General features: G+C 43.7%; 1 long non-coding RNA gene across 2 annotated transcripts; it reads left to right on the top strand.

The window, feature by feature from the left end:
- Positions 1–1247: 1247 nt before the first annotated feature.
- LOC122546206 (uncharacterized) lies at positions 1248–5551 on the top strand. Of its 2 annotated transcripts, none has more exons than XR_015754437.1 (3): positions 1248–1362; positions 4494–4596; positions 5153–5551. It is a non-coding gene; the product is annotated as an uncharacterized LOC122546206 (long non-coding RNA). The 2 variants fall into 2 exon arrangements; XR_015754436.1 differs by having other exon boundaries at positions 1256–1362; positions 4373–4596.
- The last annotated feature ends 16746 nt before the right edge of the window (positions 5552–22297 follow it).

Genomic DNA, 22297 nt, shown 5'->3' with positions numbered 1-22297 from the left:
TTGCAGGGACAGTATGGACTTGTTTGGCCGAAGAGACTTTTTCCATACTGTAGGGATTCTGATATATTGGGCAGCAGCTGCTGTCAATCACCCGGACTCCTGTATGATCGGGAGCACGTGCTGTAGGAGGGAGACCAGTGCACGGTCGCAGTGCTGGCAACTGTGGGAGTATGTGCAGTCTAGGTCAGTGCCTGGGAAGGAGGCTGTGGGTGTGAAGAATTAATCTATCATTAGCAGCTTCATCCCTCTGGGAGCAGGACCCAGGGGAATGGCCCCATTCTTGCTACCCTGACATGTGATCAGACTATCAGTGGTGCAGCGTTTTGCAGAAAATTATCAGTTGTATAAGACTCTGGTGCGGCCATATCTGGAGTATTTTGTGCAGTTTTGGTCGCCATACTATAGGAAGGATGTGGAGGCACTGGAACGGGTGCAGAGGAGGTTTACCAGGATGTTGCCTGGTATGGTAGAAAGATCGTATGAGGAAAGGCTGAGGCACTTGGGGTTGTTTTCATTGGAGAAAAGAAGGTTTAGGGGTGACTTGATAGAGGTGTATAAGATGATTAGGGGTTTAGATAGGGTCGACAGTGAGAATCTTTTTCCTCGTATGGAGTCAGCTATTACAAGGGGGCATAGCTTTAAATTAAGGGGGGGTAGGTATAGGACAGATGTTAGGGGTAGGTTCTTTACTCAGCGAGTCGTGAGTTCATGGAATGCCCTGCCAGTAGCAGTGGTGGACTCTCCCTCATTATGGGCATTTAAGCGGGCATTGGATAGGCATATGGAGGATAGTGGGCTAGTGTAGGTTAGGTGGGCTTGGATCGGCGCAACATCGAGGGCCGAAGGGCCTGTACTGCGCTGTATTCTTCTATGTTCTATGTTCTAGAACTCTTTTGTGAAGATTCAGAGTTGTTATGGAAAGGGACAACGATGGGCCTGCAATTAGAATTCTAATTTGGCTCATTTTAGTAAGATGGGTCTTGGCCAGAGTGTGCAGGAAGCAGTGTATGCAGGATGGTTCTCATCAGGAGCTCGGAAACTGAATTCGAAGAGAATATGTGAGTGAACTGGGTATGGAGGAAAGGAGTGGGGGGATTGGTTTGGATTTCAGTTCACAGAAGAGAGAAATTGTGAGACTGAGGCTTAAAGCTTTGGAGGAACAAGGAAGCTACAGTTTAATACTATAATTGCCTTATGAATTTCCATCCTGTATTAACAGTGGTAACTTGTGTGCTCTGTTGTAAGGTACTGAAAGGGTGGATTTGCGGATGAGAAATTCAAATTGAACTTCATGTTCAGATCTGATCGTTACTTGATCCGTGCCGCTCTGAATATCATTGGCCTTTTCATCTGGAAGGAAAGGTGTGCATCCTGTCCGTGGGTGAATATTTCAAATCTCAGTGTGACTGCAAAAGTACTGAGACACAGCCAAGTCCATGTCAGCATGGTGACTGGGGAGAGAGATTTCATTTGTTTTTGAAAGGCTGGAAAATCATGGCACATTTCCCAGGAACAATTAAGCCACAACTTTGCTTTGTAGAAGGACAAGTCTTTAATTAATAATGCAACCAGAAAGACACAAGGATACCTGCACCATGGGAAACACTATGAAAACGGGATTGTTGTAAAGGAGTTCATTCTCGATCATGGATTCTAATCCATTGACATTGTCACGTCGGTTCCAGCGCTGTGTGGAAATACTGGAAATATGATTAATGTAATGTAGGTTTCAGAAATTAAACTGTAAAAAGTGCAGAACAATTTACAAGGATGTTGCCAGGGCTCAGGTGTCTGAGTTATAGGGAGAGGTTGGACAAGTGAGGATTTTATGTTTAGAGCAGAGGAAACAGAGGGGGTTCTTTTCTCGAAGTGTATAACACCATGAGAGGCCTTAATAAGGTGAATGCACTCAGTCTTTTTTTCCCAGGAACTCAAGGATTGGACGGCTTGATTGGATCAGTTTAAGGTTAGAGGAGAAAGAATAAAAGGGAAGCTGGAGGGGTGGGGGGGGGGGAACTGTTTTACACAGAGGGTGATATGTATATGAAATGAGCTGCCAGTGCAAGTGGTTCAGGCAGGAACACTCACAACAGGTAAAAGACATTTGGACAAATACGTGGATAGGAAAGGGTCAGAAGCAGATGGGCCAAGTGCAGGGAAATGGGGTTAGCATGGATGGACATTCTGGTCAGTATGGGCCAGTTTGGGCCAAAGGTCCTGTCTCTGCTGTAGGATTTTATAACTCTAAGTGCATTTGCTATTTCTCCCACTAACTCTGTTGGTATCCTGGGATGTATTCCATCAGGGCAATGAGACTTGTCTACCTTTAGCTCCAATACCTTGACCAGCTATAACTCTTTCATGATAATGGTTATCTAGGTCCTCACCTTCCTCAGTCTCCTTATCAATTACTGGCATGTTCTTCGTATCCTCCACTGTGAAGACTGACTGCTGTGTACTCATATTCCTGAACCCTGCTCGATAGGTATAACCAGGTACAGAACTCTGAGAGGTCTTCTTTGAGTCTTTATTGATGAGACATGGCAGTTACCTGGATAGTGTACATGCAAAACACCTCCAGGCAGCATCAGGTAACTCCCCTCCTGTCCGATGTGCCGCTCCCATTCTTATACCTTTGTGGTTTGGGACTTTGAATAGAGACTGTCTCTCAGTATTATCTCCATGGCAACGGTCAGTTAGAAAGTCTAGTTCAGTTCAGCACTTTGTGGTTAAACCACACACCCCTCCACCACGCCCCCGTGGCTCCCTCAAGTATCTGACAGGCACTTCAGTTTCAGTGGGGCTTTCTATCAGGATTCTGATGTGGAGGAGCCGGTGGTGGGGTGGACAAAGTTTAAAAACCACACATCACCAGGTTATAGTGCAACAGGATTATTTGGAAGTACAAGCTTTTGGAGTGTGCTGTGATTTTTAACTTGATCAGGATTATCTCTATGGTAACAGTTCAATGCTTCAACAATTAGACGCCATATGTTCCCCACACAATAAGTTCCCCTCTAGCAGTGTAAACTGCTATTCTGGCCCTGGGGATAGCTACTCATCACTTTTCTCCCCCAATCCCATCTCGCTTTCTGTTGATCTTTAAAGTTTTTTTAATCTCCTTGGTCTTTGGCAATTTGTATGCATTCTATTTCAGTTTGATAGACTCTCTTACCCAGGCCATGGCAGATTATTCCTTTTCCTACAGTCATTCCCTTTCACTGATATATACTTTTGCTGAGCACTTCAAACATTTGCTTTGATATTCCCGCAGTCTGTCAACTTTCCCACCGTAAAGTCTTTGTTTCCAGTCTACATTAGCCAACTTCTGCCTCATCCTATTGTAGTCTCCTTTTGTTTAAAAAGCACAGGATCTTGGGAGTGGATCTAATCTTCCAGCTTTCCATCTGTGTTCTAAGTTCAACCAGACTTATCACAAGTCTTTTATCAGATTACGAGGTGAGACGATGTTATCTGGGTGTTTTGGTTTTCATTGTCAGTGACCTTGGCTTTGTAATAAAGTACAGGATAGATATTCACAACAGCGTACACTGGACTCTGCGAATGTACGACGCAATCTAAAACCATAAATCACTGTCTCCCCTCAGTTTAAAATTGCAAAATCATTATCTCCTACATACTTCCTCACTGTCTAAGTTTTGAACGCTAATCCACCTGACTATATCATTTTCCGAAAAATCTGCTTTGTTGAAGGTGGTGAGTTTTGGATTCAGCTTTCCAGTTATTACCGTAAGAAGAGACGCGCTGGGCACAGGAGAACCAGCCCCACTATTTAATACGGTGATCATTGAGCTCACATCGGTCTCAGCTGGATTTTCCCGCCAGCTCTCTCTCACCCTTCAACCCATTGCAAATTCAATATCTGTATCTCTTCATTACATTGGCTCATTGTCCTGGCATCCACCACATTTTGAATAGGGAATTCCACAGATTCACAACATATCGAGATAAATATATTCTTCCTCATGAGAATAGAATAGAGTCCCTATAGTGCAGAAACAGGGTATTCATCCATCGAGTCCACACCAACCCTATGATGTGCATCCCGTTCAGACCCACTCATTCCCTGTAACATTGCATTTCCCATGGCTAATTGTCTGACCGGCATATGCATGGACACTGTCAGCAATTTAGCATGGGCAATCCACCTAACATGCACATCTTTGGACTGTGTGAGGAAACTGGAGAACTGCACAAAACCATGCAAACATGGGGAGAATGTATAAGCTCCCCACAGTCGCCTAAGGTCCCTGACGCTGTGAGGCAGCAGTGCTAGCCACTGAGCCACCTCTGCTGCCCCTTATTAACCTCGCTAACCCCCAATTGGCTGAATCTATGTTCCTTACATCAGAAATCAGGTTGTCTAAGCGGATGTCTCAGTAAGTCCCAGTGACAGCCCAGAAGTCCCGTGTGTCTGAATGGGGATCCAATACACAACATCTTCCACCCCACACTTTTAATTCATGTTCCAGAGACAGGGATCCAGTGGCTGCATGAGGACTGCAACTCCCAAATTCTGAGGCACGGACCACACGTCTGTGGGGAAACCTGGCAGTGCACAAGTACAGAATGTGGGTAAGTTTTGGAGCATGTGTTTTGGGGTAACTAGTGGAAAGGATTTCACACTGTGATTGGCTGGAGGAGGAACGTATTTTTTGTAGTATTGATCTGTTGGAGTGTCAAAGTGTCACAACACCCACATGGAACCAAGTTCCATCCCCAACTTGTTATAACACTGGAATCAACCAATGAGAAACAAAGAAGGATCTGACCCATTCTCCCAGCCAGAAGGTTCCTCTTCTGTCCAGGGTCTGCCACCTCCCTGTCTGTTCCCTTTTGTTTCATTCTGCTGTTACATTATTGACTTGCAGCAACTGAAGGGAAAGGAAGTGAACCCAGAAAGGGTGCAGCGTCTAACCAGGTGCGGGAAGGGGTGGCATGGATCTGTTTATCAGTAACTCCATGAGAATGGGGAGGGTGTACCTTAGAGGGTAGTAGAGTCAGAATGGTGGGAGAGAGTAAGTGGGCTGGAGGGTTACAGCTTTGAGGGAAGAAAGGGGGAAAAAGATATTCCAGAGAAACTAGAATTGTCTGCTCTGAATTTCTAATCTGTACATATTCCTTTATACAGGGTGCTAGATGGTGACGATTTGCAGACTGAAATCTCAAAATCATATGCAGATTGTGATTAAGTTAAACAACATTTGAAGAACCAAAGATAGAGAATCACTCGGCCAAAATCCTGCAACACTCTCCCTCCCAGCATTGTCGGTCTCTCTGCGCCAAATGGACTGTGAATGATACGAGACAGCAGCTCACTACCATCTTCTGAAGGGTAACTAGAGATGGGGAATAAATGCTGGCTGAGCCAGTGATGCCCATATCCTGGAAATGGTTTCTATCTCTAGTTGCGGAAACCCAGTTGATGTTACTGCAGGATGATGAGGGACGCTGAGTGCATCCTCCAGGAGGCAGCACTATCACATTAACCCTGCCTATACCCACACAGTAACACAGCAACGTCACTGGAACAAAAGGTGGTGAAGCCAAAGGAGGACTTAGATATAGTTCTTCAATGTAAAGTCATGAAAGGGGATTGGAGCACAGCAGGAGCAGGAGATTGAGCTGTATGGTTAGCTGTTTTCCCTTGAATGGTGGAGCAGGATTGAAAGGCCGAATGGCCTCCTGCTGCTATCTCCCAGGTATGTATATAGTCATGGAGCCCGGGTAGGAAGAAGTAGGCAGGGATTCTCCAGGAGATTGTACTTCCACAACAGTTTTCAGTGAGGGATGGTTTGATGGATTTTATTTAACATTTATCTTTAATACAAGGTTTGTGAAGTTGGTTGTAAAATATTGTAGCTATTTATTCCACAATAAAGTAGAGTTAGGGGTGAGGGGGCAGCAGTGGAGATAAAGCACGGTATCCCCTGCGAAGCCAACCTCTATCTAAAGGCATCGAGAGCATTGAAACATACCACATGCTCCTTCTCTAAGAACACCCTGCTTTATCCTCAATCATAGAGTAGAATCCCAACAGTGTGGCAGGAGAGCATTGGCCCATCAAACCCCACCAACCATCCAAAGAGCATCCCACCTGGAGCACTCCATCCTTGTAACACTGCATTTCCCATGGCTGATCCACCGAGTCTGCACAATCCTGGACGCTGTGGACAATTTCGCACAACTGATCCACCTAACCCACAAATTTTTGAACTGTGGGAGGAAACCAGAGCACCTGGAGGGGGCCCACACAATCATAGGGGAATGTACAAACTCCACACAGGCCGTTGGCCAAGGCTGGACTCCAACCTTGTACCTGGTGCTGTGAAGCAGCAGTGCTACAGTCACAATTTAAATCAAAACAGATGATCCCTGCTCATTGTCACATTGCTGTTTGTGGAGACTTACTGCCCAGAGAGACATCCTGAGATTCAGAAAGAGACAATATCAATCCAGTCAACTCCAGCCGAGTTAATGTGATTAACAGCAACATCAATACTCCAACAGTGCCATCAGACCTCGTACCTACTCTATCATTTAGGATTTTTAACATGGGAAGTTTGTTACCAGCTTCGATGACAGCCATAATGCTCTGACCACTTTGACGGAGCCAGTGCAAGTCAGTTCTAATAATTATCAATAGATTGTATCTAACCAGGAAGTGCTCTGACACTCAATGCCCGTAAGTCAAGGTCATTTCCCTAAAACCACTCTCGTCTGGCAATACCATTGAAGATATTTTATACAGTAACCTTTCAGTCTCAATTGCCAGTTCCAGTCCATGAAGCAGCCAGTAACATGCCCTGGCAGGAGAGATTGACGAACTTGAAGCTGTCTTCTCTGGAGTATCTAAACATGAAACACTTCAAAGGAAGAAAAATCTTCAAGAGCTCGAGAGGATAGATACAGGAAGGATGTGCTCCTCGGCTGGTGTGCCTGGAATAAAATAAGCACTAACTACGGTATCTTTACCCAGCATCCCCTTTAGCTGCATAAATAACCCCCAGTTTTAACTGCTGTAATGTTGATGACTATGCAAATATATAAAATCTAATTTAATCCATCCCAAAACCTCTCTGTACCTGTGTCTCACTTGTGTTCACCGAGACACTCATTCAATCTGACCTCTTTATAAACCCTGCCCTGATATTTCCTTAGATGGCTCAGAATGAAATATTTACTGAATTGTTACTGTACGAAAGGAGGCTGATTGGCTTATCAGCTCTCCAAAGGATCACCTCACCGAATGCATTCTTCTCCCTTTACCCCATAAACCTTCCCATTCGTCCATTTCCAATAACACCGGCGAGTTCACAAGTAACCACAGCGATTGGATTTGTTTTGTTTGTTCATGGGATCACGGCATCACTTGCTGGGGCAGCATTTGTCATCCATTCTAACTGCCCAAGAGATCGTTCAGAGTCAACCACGTTATTCAATGTCTGGATTCACATGTAGGCTGGACCAGGTCAGAATTAACACAGTCTCCCAGACCCAATGACATGAAGAGTTGATTTCTGGCCTATTATTTCTGAAATGATAATGAATAATTTTTACAGTTGAATTAAAAGTGAAAGACCAAAATGGGTTTTATTCTGATTGAGCACGTCCTCCTGTTTCTCTCAGTTGTTATTGACAATCTCATTCCCCTTGCACTGGAACCTGTTCCAGAGAGTGTTGCAGAAAAGGCAGAAAGGTCAGCTGCAGGTGGTCACCTGACCGGTCACTGGACCCAAAGTTTCACTCTCCACAGATGTTGCCAGATCTGCTGATTTTTTCCAGCAATTTCTGTTTTTGTTCCTGATTTCTCAGCATTTGCAGATGTTTCGTTTTTGTATATTGATCTTGTCTGTTGCAGAGGAGGTAATTGATGAGTTTGGAGAGTTTTGAACATTGCAACTTAGGCCACAAATCAGCTATGATCTCTTGAATGGCTAAGCAGGGTTGAAGGGCTGAATGGCTTCCTCCTGTTCCAATGAAAGTTATCCATCTGCAGCTTGCGGTAACATTTCCCCTCAATGCTCACTTCACATCCATGTCTAACACACTGTTACTGACTGAACAAACCTCCTGTGTTTGAACTAAACTTGCTCATGCTCAGTGATTCCCTCTACTGCCACCCGGATTTAACTCTCATCATGGAATGCTGTATCGTGTTACTGCGGGAATGCCCACAAGGACTAATCCTGGAGTCTGTATCCCCTGGGATCCAAAAGTCCCGTCTATTTCCTTCTTCCTATTTCATTCTGGCATTGAACTCTCGGTTTCAATCCATTCTCCTGTCATGCTCTTCAACATGCCCATGTGGGTGGACTAGAGGCAGCTGGCACCTGAGATTGTGGGGGGAGGCAAATTCAATCAGGGATTTGGGAAAACACTCAGACAATAACATATCCATCTGATTGTTGACTCAGACAGTTAGGCAAAAAGAAAGATGCACATTTAGATAGCACCTTCGATGACCTGGGGCAATGAAACATGCTTTAACCCAATGATTTCAACCTCAAACCTCTGAAAACACAGACACAAAGCTTCCTACTTGTACCAGGTTGTCTCTCAGCCTCCTTTTTTCTTAAGAAAAGAGTTTTAAGCTGTCAAGCCTTTCCTGGTGATTATAACTACTGTATTTCTGTCAGATTTGTGACTGAACCTTTATTTTCCTGTTGTGAGTGAATGCTAGTTGCAGAAACAGTTCATGACTTGTGAGGGGTTTCGGTTGGAGCATTTAAATTTACACATTCATTCCCACCCTCACATACAGTGTGAAATTGATGTAAAACAGAAGGAAAGGGTTGAGTGAGCACCCACAGAAACACAAAAGGCAGCATGTGTACCTGAGTTGAATGAACCTGGACTTAGGAAAATGTGACAACAATCACAACTAGTTAGAATTACAGAGTCCCTTAGGCGCACAAAGAGACTATTCGGTCCGTCGAGTCTGCAATGACCTGCTGTCCCACCCTATCTCCATAACCCCACATTTAGCATGGCTAACCCAACCCACCGAACCTACACACTACAGGCCATGTTAGCACAGCCAATCAATCAAACTTGCACATCTGTGGGAGGGTCACATATTATGTCTAAGTGCTCAGGATTGTGGATGAAGGCTCACAAGTACTTGACTCTGACGCAAATCCTCTTTTTTTTTTCAAAATAAAATCTGGGGGAAACTGCAGCCAGAAAGATTTCCGATTATCTCATGAGGAAGAGAATTCAAAACTCGTGCCACTGACCCGGTGGACGCAGTGAAGTCACAGAGGTCTGGGAACCATCAGAAATGTAACAAGTTGTGAGCAAGGTGGGAGTGAGACATGGACAAAAAGACAGTCTGTCACACGGGAGAAGGCAGGAGAGATTAAACAGCAGAAATGGTAGCCCCTCAAGGCCACGGGGAATGGAGTTAGGGCTGGGAAAGAAACCAGGAAACAAGGTGAGCAGCTGTCAAAGAAATACATTGAATAAACAGGTTATAACAACATAGATGGCAGAGTACGCAGTCTGAAATTGTTGCTCTCATTGGTGAGTACAGAACGCTGTAAAGCCTGGGTCATTCTATTACAGCCAATACATGCAGGATAGGCCAAGTGGCCTCGATCTGTGCTGTACTTTCTGATAAATTTATTCTGACATTTGGAATTCAGGTCGGATGATGTTCATAAATTCTCAAATTGGACTTGAGTTTAATATTCTGGGGAAATGTTAAATAAATCACAATGATCCCATTCTGAAGACTTTAGTCCACAACCTTGCATGTTCCAGCATCTCAGTTACATCCATGTCCTTTTATTCTAATGTGATGCTGGTTACTGCCTCTTCCATCCCATCAATGCGTTCCTGCTCCCCACCATCTCCGAGTGAAATGAATTCTCCCCTCCTTTCTGGGAATTAGTTTCAATCTAAATCCTCCAGTTTCTGACCTCTCAGTTAATGAATAGCTCCTCCCTATCCACTCGATCTGGATTCCTCAGCATTTTATCACTTCAATAAAATCTCAGCTCATCCTCGTCGGAATTCATCCCCAGCCTTTCCAACCTTTCCTCAGAGCAGAAATTTTCCAATTGTAGAAACATTCTGATCAGTCTCCTCTGTACCCTCTCTGGTGTGATCACATCAATCCTGGAATAAGGGGATCAGAAGTGTGTGCAGTACTTTAGCTGTGGTCAAACGAGTGTTCCGGACATTTCCCGTGTCACCTACATGTTCTTGTGGTCGTCGCTCAGACAAGAAGTGTCTTGCATTTCCCACATGGAACTGGATGTGCACTCCATGGGGCTGGGATTCCCTACCATGTGTTTATTTGTTAACTAATCCTAAATTAACTTCAGATTAAAACAAGATTATCAGCTACCCACCAACTTCTTCCATTATACTCAAGCCACCTTACTTTTTAAAAATATCTTTAAAATTATTACTATCTCAACACAGCAGGCTTTAATTTGCTGATCAAGTATTCAGATGTCTCCACTGTTACAATCACTTGAAGATTATCTTTCCTTTCAGCTACATTTGGTGAATTGAACACTGATTGTAAATATATGAATATCAAAAGAACTTGAGTTTTATGATAATTAATCCAGTCTGACATTCTTGTTGGTTAATATCTTGAAGAGAACTGTCCTCAGAACTCCAGCTGTGCTCTGACTTCATTGACAACAGTCCATGGCTGGACTGCAGATCTTGGGTCTGTTCTATTGTTTCCCGGATTGCTTCACTCTGTCTATCACTTGCTGCTTATGCTGTTTGGCACACAGGTAGTCCTCTTTGGGAACTTCATCAGGTTAACACCTCATTTTTAGGTATTCATGCTGCTGTGACTGACATGCCCTCCTGAATTCTCTCAGTTGAATGAGGATTGATACTCTGGGTTGATGGTAAGAGGTACGTTGGGGGATATTCTTGGCCGTGATTCTATAAGTTTTGTTGGAGTACAATTCTACTGCTGTTGTTGGAAAGAAAGAGCTAAACTCTTACACTGTTGGCCCCATATACTACATGCAGTATCACGAACACTGATAGGCCAAGACATGACATATGAGCAACACTACAATGATGCAGGATCACAGCTGCAGTAAGGGGAGTTTAAGATCCAACTTGACATAGGAGTAGGGAAAGAAGCAGCCGATCAGATTGTCTCATTCATAATCATAAAGAGACTCTATGAGATTATTGTACTGTTGGAGGTGAGGATGGAGGAGGTTGGGGAGATGGACAGTCCTTCTACAAAAACTAATCTGCCTGAGAGTTGTGAGATAGAATTGATTGCCATGCATTTAACAGAAAGCTAATTGAAACTGGTTTTATCCCCAAAAGATAACAAGACTGACGGTGCTTCCAATCATCATCAGAAACAAACCCCAGAATACATGGTTCGGAGATGGATGTCAATAGCCCGTCAACATCCAAGTCTTGCAATCATTGAGCAAACGTATGTCTGATTACCCTGTTCTGATGAACCAGAAAATCACTGTTCACTCTGTGCAGATGGACAGCGATGTGGGGAAGTATTGGCCGAGTGGTATTGTCGCGAGACAGTTAATCTAAAACCCCAGATAGTGTTCTGAAGACCTGGGTTCAAAGCCTGCTGCAGCAGATGGGGGATTTGAATTCAATAAAAAAAAACTTGTGAATTTAGAGTCTAATGATAACCATTAATCGATTGTCAGAAAAACCCATCTGGTTCACTAATGCCCTTTCAGGTAGGAAGCTGCCATCCTTACCTGGTCTGGCCAACATTGTGACTTCAGACCCACAGCAATGTGGTTTACTCTTACCTGCCCCCTAGGCAATTAGGGATAGGCAGTAAATGCTGCCGGGCCAGCAACACCCTCATCCTGTGAATGAATAAAGGAAAATAAAAATCTGTACCCAGTGTGAACCTGTGCATGTTCAACAATGTTGTGAACATTTCCAAAGCTAAGATCTCTATGTGCACAATTTTGTGAGCTGCCAAACCCATTGTTCATTACTTGGCGTGAAAAAGAGAAAAAATCCTTCAACTGTGGCTATCAGTAAATTGACTGGTGTCTCAGCAGGATGGATGCCTGAGTGAATCCCTTCCCCCCCCCCCATACACACAGAGCAAGTGAACAGCTCCCCAGTCTGACTGGTTTGGCCAGTTTCCAGGTGGGATGGGTAAAGAATTCCCTTCTGGCATTCCCCACATTTCCAGAGTCGATCCCTAGTCTGGCTGCACTGTTGTTTTGCCATTTCAGATAAATGCTAGCAGACTGTTACACACACCGTTCGCCCGCACCCCCCCCCCCCCCCCAACCCCCCACCAAAAGAACCCAGTATAAAGCAGTAAACATTATCTCCTGCTGTGGAGGGACAGCCTGTATTAGTCTGAGTGGGAACACTGAGCTGATTTACCTATATGACAACTTAATCGGTGACCAGAGCAAGTTAAGCAAGTCCAAATAAAATCATTATAGCACAGAAAGAGGCCATCAAATCCAAGCTGGCTCTCTGTTGCAGAATCCCATATTCTCATTCCCCATACTTACCCCAAACTCTGCAAGTTTATTTCACTCAGAACTGATCTAATTGTTTTTATCAATCATTGATATTCTCTACTTGCACCACCATAATAGGCAACATGTTCTGCATACTTCCAGCCAATACAGTCAACAGAAACACTTGCTCATCTTCCGCTGTCACAAAACCTTACATCTGGTCTTAATTATTGTGCCATCACCTATCAAATACAGATATTTTTGTCTGCTATATCTAGGTCTGTTATAATTTTATACGGCTTTATCAAAAATGTATTTAACTTGTTTATTTCAAAGAAAATAGCAATCTCTTCAAATCAATCCAGTGACTGCATTTTCTTCATCAGTGAACCACTCCAGTAAGTCTGTACTCCACACCCTGAAGATCACTCATATCCTTCCTTGTTAATGTATGTTTTGTTCCACAAATCCAGACGACACAAGTTTTCTGTACAACAGCAGTAGCTTTATTATCGGACAGCTGGCAAGAATTTCAAAGCATCTCTAAAGTAGCCGAGTGTCTACCTGTACAGACTCATCTTCACGAACCTCTGCCTTACCCACAGAGACAGTATATTTAATAAGAATTAGACAAAGACATATCAGTCACATGGGCGATTGCTACTACATAGTTTAAAGCTGGTAATTATGAATTTACAAAGCTTGATGAATGCCAATGTCCTGTGATAATGTGTGATGGATTACAGAAACTGATTATCGTATTGTCCATGATTATATGTTGATGGGAAGAGATTAAGGCAGAAGGGTTCTTCTTTCAGTAAATGGGGGATTCACTTACCTATGCTCATATGGAGGGGAAGTGAGACAATGAGAGCAGGAGGCAGTTTAACAGGGTTGTGCCCAGGGCTCTCAGTCTTGTCTGGAAAGGGTAAATTGCTCTGTCTGGGGTTATGGTGGAATCCACATGTGTGGCTCCAAGAGGTTCAATTTCGAAGATACGGTCTGCCTCACCCCTACTGAGGTGTTCAGTCTGTATTGAAAGAGTACAGGCCTTGTACTCTTACAATACGGCAGTAAGACCTTTGGCAGGATAATGTTTAACCCTTGAGTCACCAATGCATCCTGAAAGAGAAGCAAAGTATGGAACAGGCCCCTCTGTGGTATTTTAACTTCCTCATCCTGACCAGGAATCTGTTAACCACAATTGGATGCACTGATTGACTGTGACCTAACTAGAACTTTGTCAACGGTCAGCATCTTTTGCATGAGTATGTTATCATTCCCTCTATTAATGACGTCCAGCATCCTATACGTTTACTCAAAACACTTTATGTTCTCTCTCCTTTAAGGATTTGTACACATTGTCCCGCATTCCTGCTGTCCTGCTCCCTGTGTCTGTGCCATTCAAATATATATTCCCTTTCTACATTGCTTCTCTCAAAATGCATCAACTTACTGTGTGTTCTAAAGAAGAGACATATTATACTCAAAATATTATCATTCCACCCCCCTGGAAAACAGAACAGTACAGCACCTGAATGTCTGTGTGGATCATGATGCCATTCCAAACTGATTCCATCTGCCTGTACATGATCCATATCCCTGCCAACCCATGCCTGCTTATCTGTCTGTCCAAATGCCTCTTAAACATTGTGATTGTTTCTGTTTTTACCATCTCTCAGGCAAGTACATTCTAGTCACTGACCACCTTCTGCATAATAAACTTGTCTGACACAACTCCCTTTTAACTTGCACAGATGTTGTTGAAAATGCTCAGCAGGTCATGCAGCATCTGTGAAGAAAAATCAGTTAATGTTTCGGGTACAGTCCCCCTTCCTCAGAAATGTTAACTATTTTCTCTTCACAGATGCTGCCAGAACTGCTCAGCGTTTTCAGAAACTTCTGTTTTTCTTTCTGGTTTACAGCATCTGCTGTTCTTGCGGTTTTCATTTCCTCTAAACTTGCCCCCTCTCCACTTAAATCTATGACCTGTGGAATTGGTAATTTCCACTTGGAAAAGGATTCAGATTATTCACTCTGTCTGTGCCTCTCGGATCACTCCACAGCCACTGACTTTCCAAAGACAACAATCCAAGATTTTCCAACTTCTCCCATTCCAGGCAACAACCTGGTAAACCCATTTCCACCCTCTCCAAAGCCTCCACATCCTCCTTATAATGCGGTGCTCAAAACGCCCCACAATACCCCAAATGTGGCCTGATGACAGTTTTATATTCAGTCCCCTGACAGAAGAAGGCAAGCCTGCCATCCACCTCCTTCACCACATTCAGGGAGCTGTGAACTTGCACCTCTGTATATCAATTCTGCTCAGGGCACTTCCTTTTAGTGTATACATTCCTCTTACAATGAGCCGCCCAAAACGCATCACGTCACACTTGTCTGAATTAAAACCTATCTGCAATTTCTCCGCATAACCTTCCAACTGATCGCGTCCTTGATGTTTCCTTTGACAACATTCTTCACAATTCACAACTTCTTCACTTTGTGCCATCTACAAACTTGCTAATTAAATTGTTTACATTTTCAGGCTAATCATTTATATGTATTAAAAACAACAGATGTCCCATCTCTGACCCTTGTAGAACAGAGGCACTGGTCACAGACCTCCAGCCGACAACCCCTGCACATCTGTTGCTGGGAGAAATATCAAAGAGGAGCCTTGAGTTCTGTGCTGAGCAGCACGACCAATGTTTATTCAGAGCTCCTTACTAATGCATGATGGAATAGTTCCCTCTCTGGAATTCTGTGGCTCCCCCAGCCAAGTCCAGCATTTTGATGTGTTTCTTCCATACTTTCCACTAATATTTCCCCCCTGACCCGATCTCCTGGGTTCGGGATGTCAGCTCGGATGTTTGTGAGCTCTCTTTCCCAGTCTCTGATTCTCTGTCCGTCTGCAACTTCCCCTCTCAGTTCATGCAGTTGCTTTGTCAGTTCTTTCACAAATTGTTTCACCCTATCCTTGACGTCAGTTTCATTAGGATTGTGGGGAGTACACTAACCCATCCCTGCCTGTCTCTGTCAGGGCCTTAGTCAGACTAGCTTTCAGTGTCTGCTTCATTCCTTCTCCTGTCCCTGAGCTCTGGGGGTGGTATGTGAGATGGGATTTCTGCTCAGTACCAAACAGGCCACAGAGCTGCTTAACTTAGTTTCCTGGAACATGTGTCCCTTGGTCAGAATCTGCAGGGGAATGCTCCCGCCCACTGAGTAAACCTGTTTATTAAGACCCAGCAGGATTTCCTTCCCTGGGATTGGGATGGGGAGTACGTAAAATCCATCTGTAATTGTTCCTGTGGGCCCCTGGGTCCCTGTGGCTTCCTACATTTTATCCTGATTGTTTTCCCTGGCTCACACTGTGTACAGACTACACCCCTTCGACAAAACCTTCTTGTTCCAGAACATCCCTGTAGTTGATCATCTGATATAGCATTTTATCCTGCTCAATATGGGCCAGCCCATGATATGATCTTAATAATGTTTGTCTTATACAGTGGCACTGCTGGATCATCCTATGTCCTATTACTGCCCCACCCTTTTCCCATTCCTGTTTCTCCTGCTGTGGGACTGTTTCTGGGAATGTCTTTAAACTTTCCTTTCTTGCTTCTGAAGCTACTGCCACTGCATCCTCCTCAAATGTCTGCACCGTTTCAGTAAGTATGCTCACCCATGCTCACTACCCCGTTGGTGTGGGGTTTCTACTTTCCTGTGAGCACTAATCTTCATTATTGCTGCTTCACTGGGAAAGTTAGCTGCTTCCACTAACTCTGTGACCTGTTCTTCATGCTCAATGTGGCCCCCAGACAGGGTGATATACCTTCACTGAGCCCAGTCATGAACTATACCAAAGGCATGCTGACTGTGTGCATTTTGCCTCCCTCACCCCCTGCTTAATGTTCGCGTTTCTGCCAGGGCTCGTGATGGTTCTCTATTTCTGGATAATTCCTCACAAAATTCCCACAATAATTAAACAATCCTAAAATTTGACTGATCCCTTTACGGTGTGTGGGTAGATAATTTTATCATCATAGTTTTTGTTCCCGCTGGGACTGTCCCCTCTCCCTTCCTGATTTGATCTCCCCAATATGATGTCCCAGTTCCGTCTCTCCCTACCTTCCCAGTTGCACTCTCTGTGCGTTAATTTTAAGCCTGGCCTGGCTAACCTGCTCCAATACCCTGTTTAATATCTGGATATGTTCTTTCTCACTGCTTGAGGTGATGAGGTGTTGGTAAGATCAGGGTGACTAAATCCATCAAACACACATCGGTGGGATATACTGGAGTATTGCGGGATCCCTGAGGTAATAGTATCCTGGTGGCCTGTTCTCCTCGGTCAGTAAACGCCACTCTCGTCTGCCATTCAATGTCCACAGGTATGGACCCAGACTATTTCCAGCTTCTGTCAAACTATCACTGTCACAATTACTGCCTCCCCTGCCCCAGCTTTGATGAGATCCCATTTGTGTGGGGAGTGAGAGGGCCCTCGATCTCTACAGGGTCGATAGATAATAACCCACATTCCTGTTTGAGTTACGCACACCGCTGAGTGGGTCCGAGCTATAACCCACCAGATTCTCTGACTGCCCCAGTCTCCCTGCAATGTAGCTACTCCAAAGAGGTTGCCTCTCCTTTTCTTTCTGTCCCAGTCCCGGCCGGAGCATCCCCATGTTTAAATTCACGTGTTGACATCAATAGTTGCCATTTTAGAATAAATAGGAGCAACTCCCAGAATGGTCCCTTTTTGAGTTTCACACCTCGATATCTGAATACATTTTGTCATACTCCCAGTCTACATAGGGACAGGTTTATTTCATCCAGCTTCCTGAGTTCCCTCTCCGACTGCTCTTATTTTAGTCATTGAGGGGGTGAGTAGTAAATCCTTATCGGTAACTGAAAAAGATGCTCCATATTAGCATAATGCGGTGCTGGCCCCTTAACAGTGCGTCAATAAATATTCATGAATTATGCATGTGCACATGTGAATACAGGCCACAAACCTAACTCCCTCTCTCTGCCTACATTCCCTGGCTCTGTGCTCTTTCCTGCTTCCCTTGTAACATTATGGATCTGGTTACCCTCCCAGGGTATTCCCTTGTGTTTCTGAGTTTGCCTCAGTTCTCACGGTCCAATTCAGAATGTTGTCAGAATTATCTCCCACTGGGAGTCCCATGTTTATAATTACATTTAAATGTAGTACCATTTTAAATACATCAAACTGATTTCATCATCGCAGGATGGGGTTTGGTAATCCCTGTGGTCCTTACACACCTCAGGCTTCCTCTCTGTATTATCCTCTGTATTACCCATGGGTCCCTGAGTCACCAAGGTTATTTTAGCCCATTCAGTCTGTCCTCTTCCCCAGTGTGTTCCTGCAATATCTGTAAATGCCTGGAGCCATTGATCGGCTGTGCTCTGGGGGGAACCGGGACACACCTGCAACCTCTCATTACAGCGACAGGTTCTGCTGTACACGTCAGGGCATCTTGGCTTGAAGGAGGATATGCACATCATCATTGATGAGACTGTGTACCTCAAATAATTCATCCATATTCTCCCAATAAGGCCCATTATTACCATTTCTCTACCAGGCTGGGTGTTCATTCACCAACATCTGTCGTTCAGCCAGGTGAACGGTTCAGGTTTGGTTTCTGTCAGTTCCATTCGCTGCCCCTCCCGTCTGTCCAAGTTTGAGCTTTGATGCCCAGTGGTGCCATAGACACTGCCTTCCTGGCCTTACAGAATGGTGGGCCATACCATCCATGGCCGTTCCTCTGTCCATGCATGGGAGCTTTATCATCTAACCCGTTCCAGTCAGTGTCACCATCCTCACTGCTTTCTGAGGAGAGCGGGGCACTAGGTACCTCCCCCACTATAACTACGATCTGGCCCTTTGGCTTTAAGGCCTCACATCTGAGAGCCACCACCTTCACTTGTTCCTGTTTCTCATAATAATGTAACACATCCTGTCATTCCTGGAATAAAACAGAACAAAATGTAAATTTGGTTTTACTTGAAATAAGAATAATTTGAGATTCACTCGACATAATTATAGAGGTGAAAATTCTACTGTCAGTATTTAAGTGAAATTAACGTGATCATACTGTGAAAATAATCCTGGAAATCAACAACCATAAATGAGCTCAATAATATGTGATTATTTGTACCAGTTCTTGCATTGAAAATTCAATGTTATTCAATGCTTGTCAACTGTTAGACCATACATTGTAATCAGGGCATAAAGTAATGGAAGGATATCAGAAAAAAAAAACAGACTTTAATTTTCGCTTCACTGCAATAATGAACCGAAACAATATTTGGACATATGACTGAACTGAAAACTTTGTTATAGAGTGTCCATATTGACATGAAAAAATATTTTAGTTTGCAAGTTGTTCTGCACTAGGAATAATTTGAAATAAATTGTGATTTTTAATTGAACATCTAAAATATATTTTCAAGAGAATAATCAGATATTTTTGGAGGAAATTAGGATAGGAAACAAACATGTATACCTTGATATGAATAGTTTAAAAACGTTTAGAAATTGACCGGGATTATTTGATTGAGAGAGGCTGCATGAGTATAACGATTAATTCGCCTTTTTCGTTGCATTGTTGGTTTCACTAGAATCTGTTGTATTCTAAACTCTTGTTGTGTGGGATGGACTGTCGCTAATAGCTTAATTTATCTGAGAGACCCTGATCAGGTTTCCTTTGTCTGTAAATCAGGGGGCCAGTGAGCAATACGCCTGCTTTTCTTAGGGCAAGCAAAAATTCATTTCGAAGGAAAGAAGTGGCAGATCACACTGAGAATGGTTTTCAGCACACACCATTAGCAGGGAAGGGTTTTTCCAAAGAATTCCAATCTCTGTCTACAAATCTGATGGTATCTGCGTTTGTCAGTTTGTTGAGGATTCAGCCCCTTTGGTCTGAGCTGTTTTCATACAAGCAGTTGTTTTATTATGTCACTGCTTTTTTACTTCCCCTTTTACCATGATTCTGGGAGATTACTTTCTGTAGCTTAGACTATTCTGTTAATCAGTAATGTTCAGTAACTCAACATTGAATGGTTTTGACTCTAACAGAGCAGTGGCCTTGGTTTCAGCTAATTATTCACTTTCCATTTCCTGGTTGTGTTGAATGTTTCAGAAACAGGCTCTGGGCAATGTTTCCATTCACTTGTGTTGGATTCACTGACAGCCATGTGGTCAGTCAGTTTCTGGTGACGATCAGTTTCTCTGTCCTATTAGGCAATGGTCACTTGCTCAGTTTTCACTGTCTCTCCTCAGCATCAGTCCATCAGCTGCTGAAACCCTCCATCCAACATTTGATCCCTCTCAGCGTGACTACTCCAATACAGTCCAAGCTTGTCTCGAAACTTCTACCTCCATTTCTTCATGATCATCTCAGATTCTACTGTCTGTGTCCTTACAGCAAGTTGCGTAAGACATCTACCTCAGGTTTAACCTGAAATGCATTGCGTTCAGAAAGATAATTTCAAAATTTGGTTTGCTGCTTCTAAACCTACCCGTGCCTTCACCCTGTCCATCAGTGTAATTCCACACCTCCCTGAGGTATCTGCACTTATCAAATTCCAGCTGCTTGACAGTTTCTTATTTTATTCTCCTCCCTGTTGGTGGCTTTAGTTTCAGCTGCCTTGAATCCAGGCTTGATAATTCTCTTCCCATATTCCCTTCAACTCTCCTCCATTCCATAGGCTCTCCTTAACATCCACTTGTTTGATCAAGATTTTGGTTTCCAAACTTAAAACTCTCCCTTTGTAGACAGGTAACAGCCTCATGGTATCATTGCTGAACCGTTATTATTCTGGGGACCCTGATTCAAATCCTACCACGGCAGATGTGGAATTTGAATTCAGTGTAAATCTAGAAATATGAGGCTATTGATGACCATGAATTATCGTCGATTGTCAGGAAAAACCCACCTGGGTTCACTGATGTCCTTTAGGGAAGGAAGCTGCCATTGTTACCTGGTCTGGCCTACATGTGACTCCTGACCCACAGCAATGTGGTTGACTCTTACCTGCCTGTCTGAGTAATAAATGCTGCCCTAGCCAGTGGTAACTACATCCAGTGAATGTATTTTAAACAAAGCTCTCAGTCCTGTGATCATGTGAGAGAGAATCAGAAGGTGACCATTCATCCCCACGAGCCTGATCCAAAATTCAAAAAGACCAGGCCTGATCTGTTCGTGATTTGCATTCCATCTCCCCCCAACGCTCCTTAACAAGAATCTATCAACCTGTGTCTTAAAATACTCAGTACACCCACCTTCTGGGGCAGAGAGTTCCAAAGTTGCACAGCCTTCTGAGAGGAAACAAATCTCGTCAACTCTGTCCTGAAAGCAGAAACCCAATTTTAAAGCAGTTCCCTCTGGTTCAAGAATGACCCACAAGTGAAACATCCTTTCCACATCCTCCTTCTCAAACCGTTCAGGATCTTATGCACTTCAGTCATGTCACCTCTCACTCTCCCAAACTCCAGCTGAAACAAACCCAGCCTGTCCAACCAATCTACATTTTATTTCTGTCACGCTGGGTGTGCGTGGGGTTGAAATGTTGTTTTCTGTTTATGATGCAGTGAATGTGTTGCTTCACTACGAGGGGTCTACAAGTCAATGCCTCACTGTATTACATATACCTTACATCACTGTGGTGTTTCCACCCCTCCCTCCATTGTCTAACGAAAAACAAGGAGAGAGAGAGAGAGAGAGATTGAGAAAAGTTATTACAAAAGTTGTTGTCACCTTAAAGGTACTTGGTCTGTTTGTAAAGATTGCATTGGAATTGAAGTAACCAGTTGGTAACATTTTGTCAGTAATATTAACTAACAATTTATCAACGACTGAGGTCAGGCTTATCAGCTGATAACTTCTTTTACCTTACATCCTTTTTATACTGGGGGGGTTATATTAGCAATTTTCCTGTCCTCTGGGACCCGCCCTGAGCCCAGTGATACCTGAAAGCTCACAACTAAAGCCACCACTATCTCTTCAGTTATTGCCTTCACAACTCTGGGGAGTAGTACACCTGTTCCAGTTGTTTTATCTACTTTAAGACCTTTCAGTTTTCCAGCATCTTCTCCTTGGTGATGGCCACCGTACTCATCTCTGTCTCCTTGACTCTCTTAAAGTTTTGGGATATTGCTCGTGTCTTCCACCGTGAGGACTGATGCAAAGTACTTATTCAGTTCCTCAGCCATTTCTTTGTTAGCCGTAACTACTCTGCCAGCCTTATTTTCCAACGGCCCAATGTCCACTTTTGCCTCTTTTGAACTTTGTATATCTCGAAAAACACTGGCAATCTTGTTTTTAATATTACTGACTAGATTTCCCTCATGCTTAATCTTCTCCCTCCTTATTTCTTTCTTCATTGTCGTCCATTGGTGTTTCTCGGCTTCCCAATCCTCTGGTTTCCCACTGCACTTTGCCACATGATGTGATTTCTCTTTTGCTTTTATGCTGTCCCTGACTTCCCAAGTCAGCCATGATTGCCTCATGCTCTCTTTAATACGTGTCTTTCTCCTCGGGATGAATGTCTGCTGTGTCACCCGGATTACTCCCAGAAACCCCTGCCATTGCTGTTCCATTATCTGTCCTATTAGGCTCTTCTCCCAGTCAATTCTCTCCAGCTTCTCCCTCATGTCTCAGTAGTTGCCTTTATTTAGCTGTAATAGAGTTACATCTGATTCCAACTTCCCTCTGTCAAACTGCCAAATAAATTCTATCATATTAGGGTCACTGCCACCTCATGGTTCATTCAAGTTAATCTCCCTTGTGAAGGGT

This window comes from Chiloscyllium plagiosum, unplaced genomic scaffold, assembly GCF_037043375.1.
Source record: "Chiloscyllium plagiosum isolate Xiang-an unplaced genomic scaffold, Cpla_swu_hap1 HiC_scaffold_45, whole genome shotgun sequence".
Lineage (NCBI taxonomy): Eukaryota > Metazoa > Chordata > Chondrichthyes > Orectolobiformes > Hemiscylliidae > Chiloscyllium > Chiloscyllium plagiosum.
This window is presented reverse-complemented; position numbering and strand designations above follow the sequence as displayed.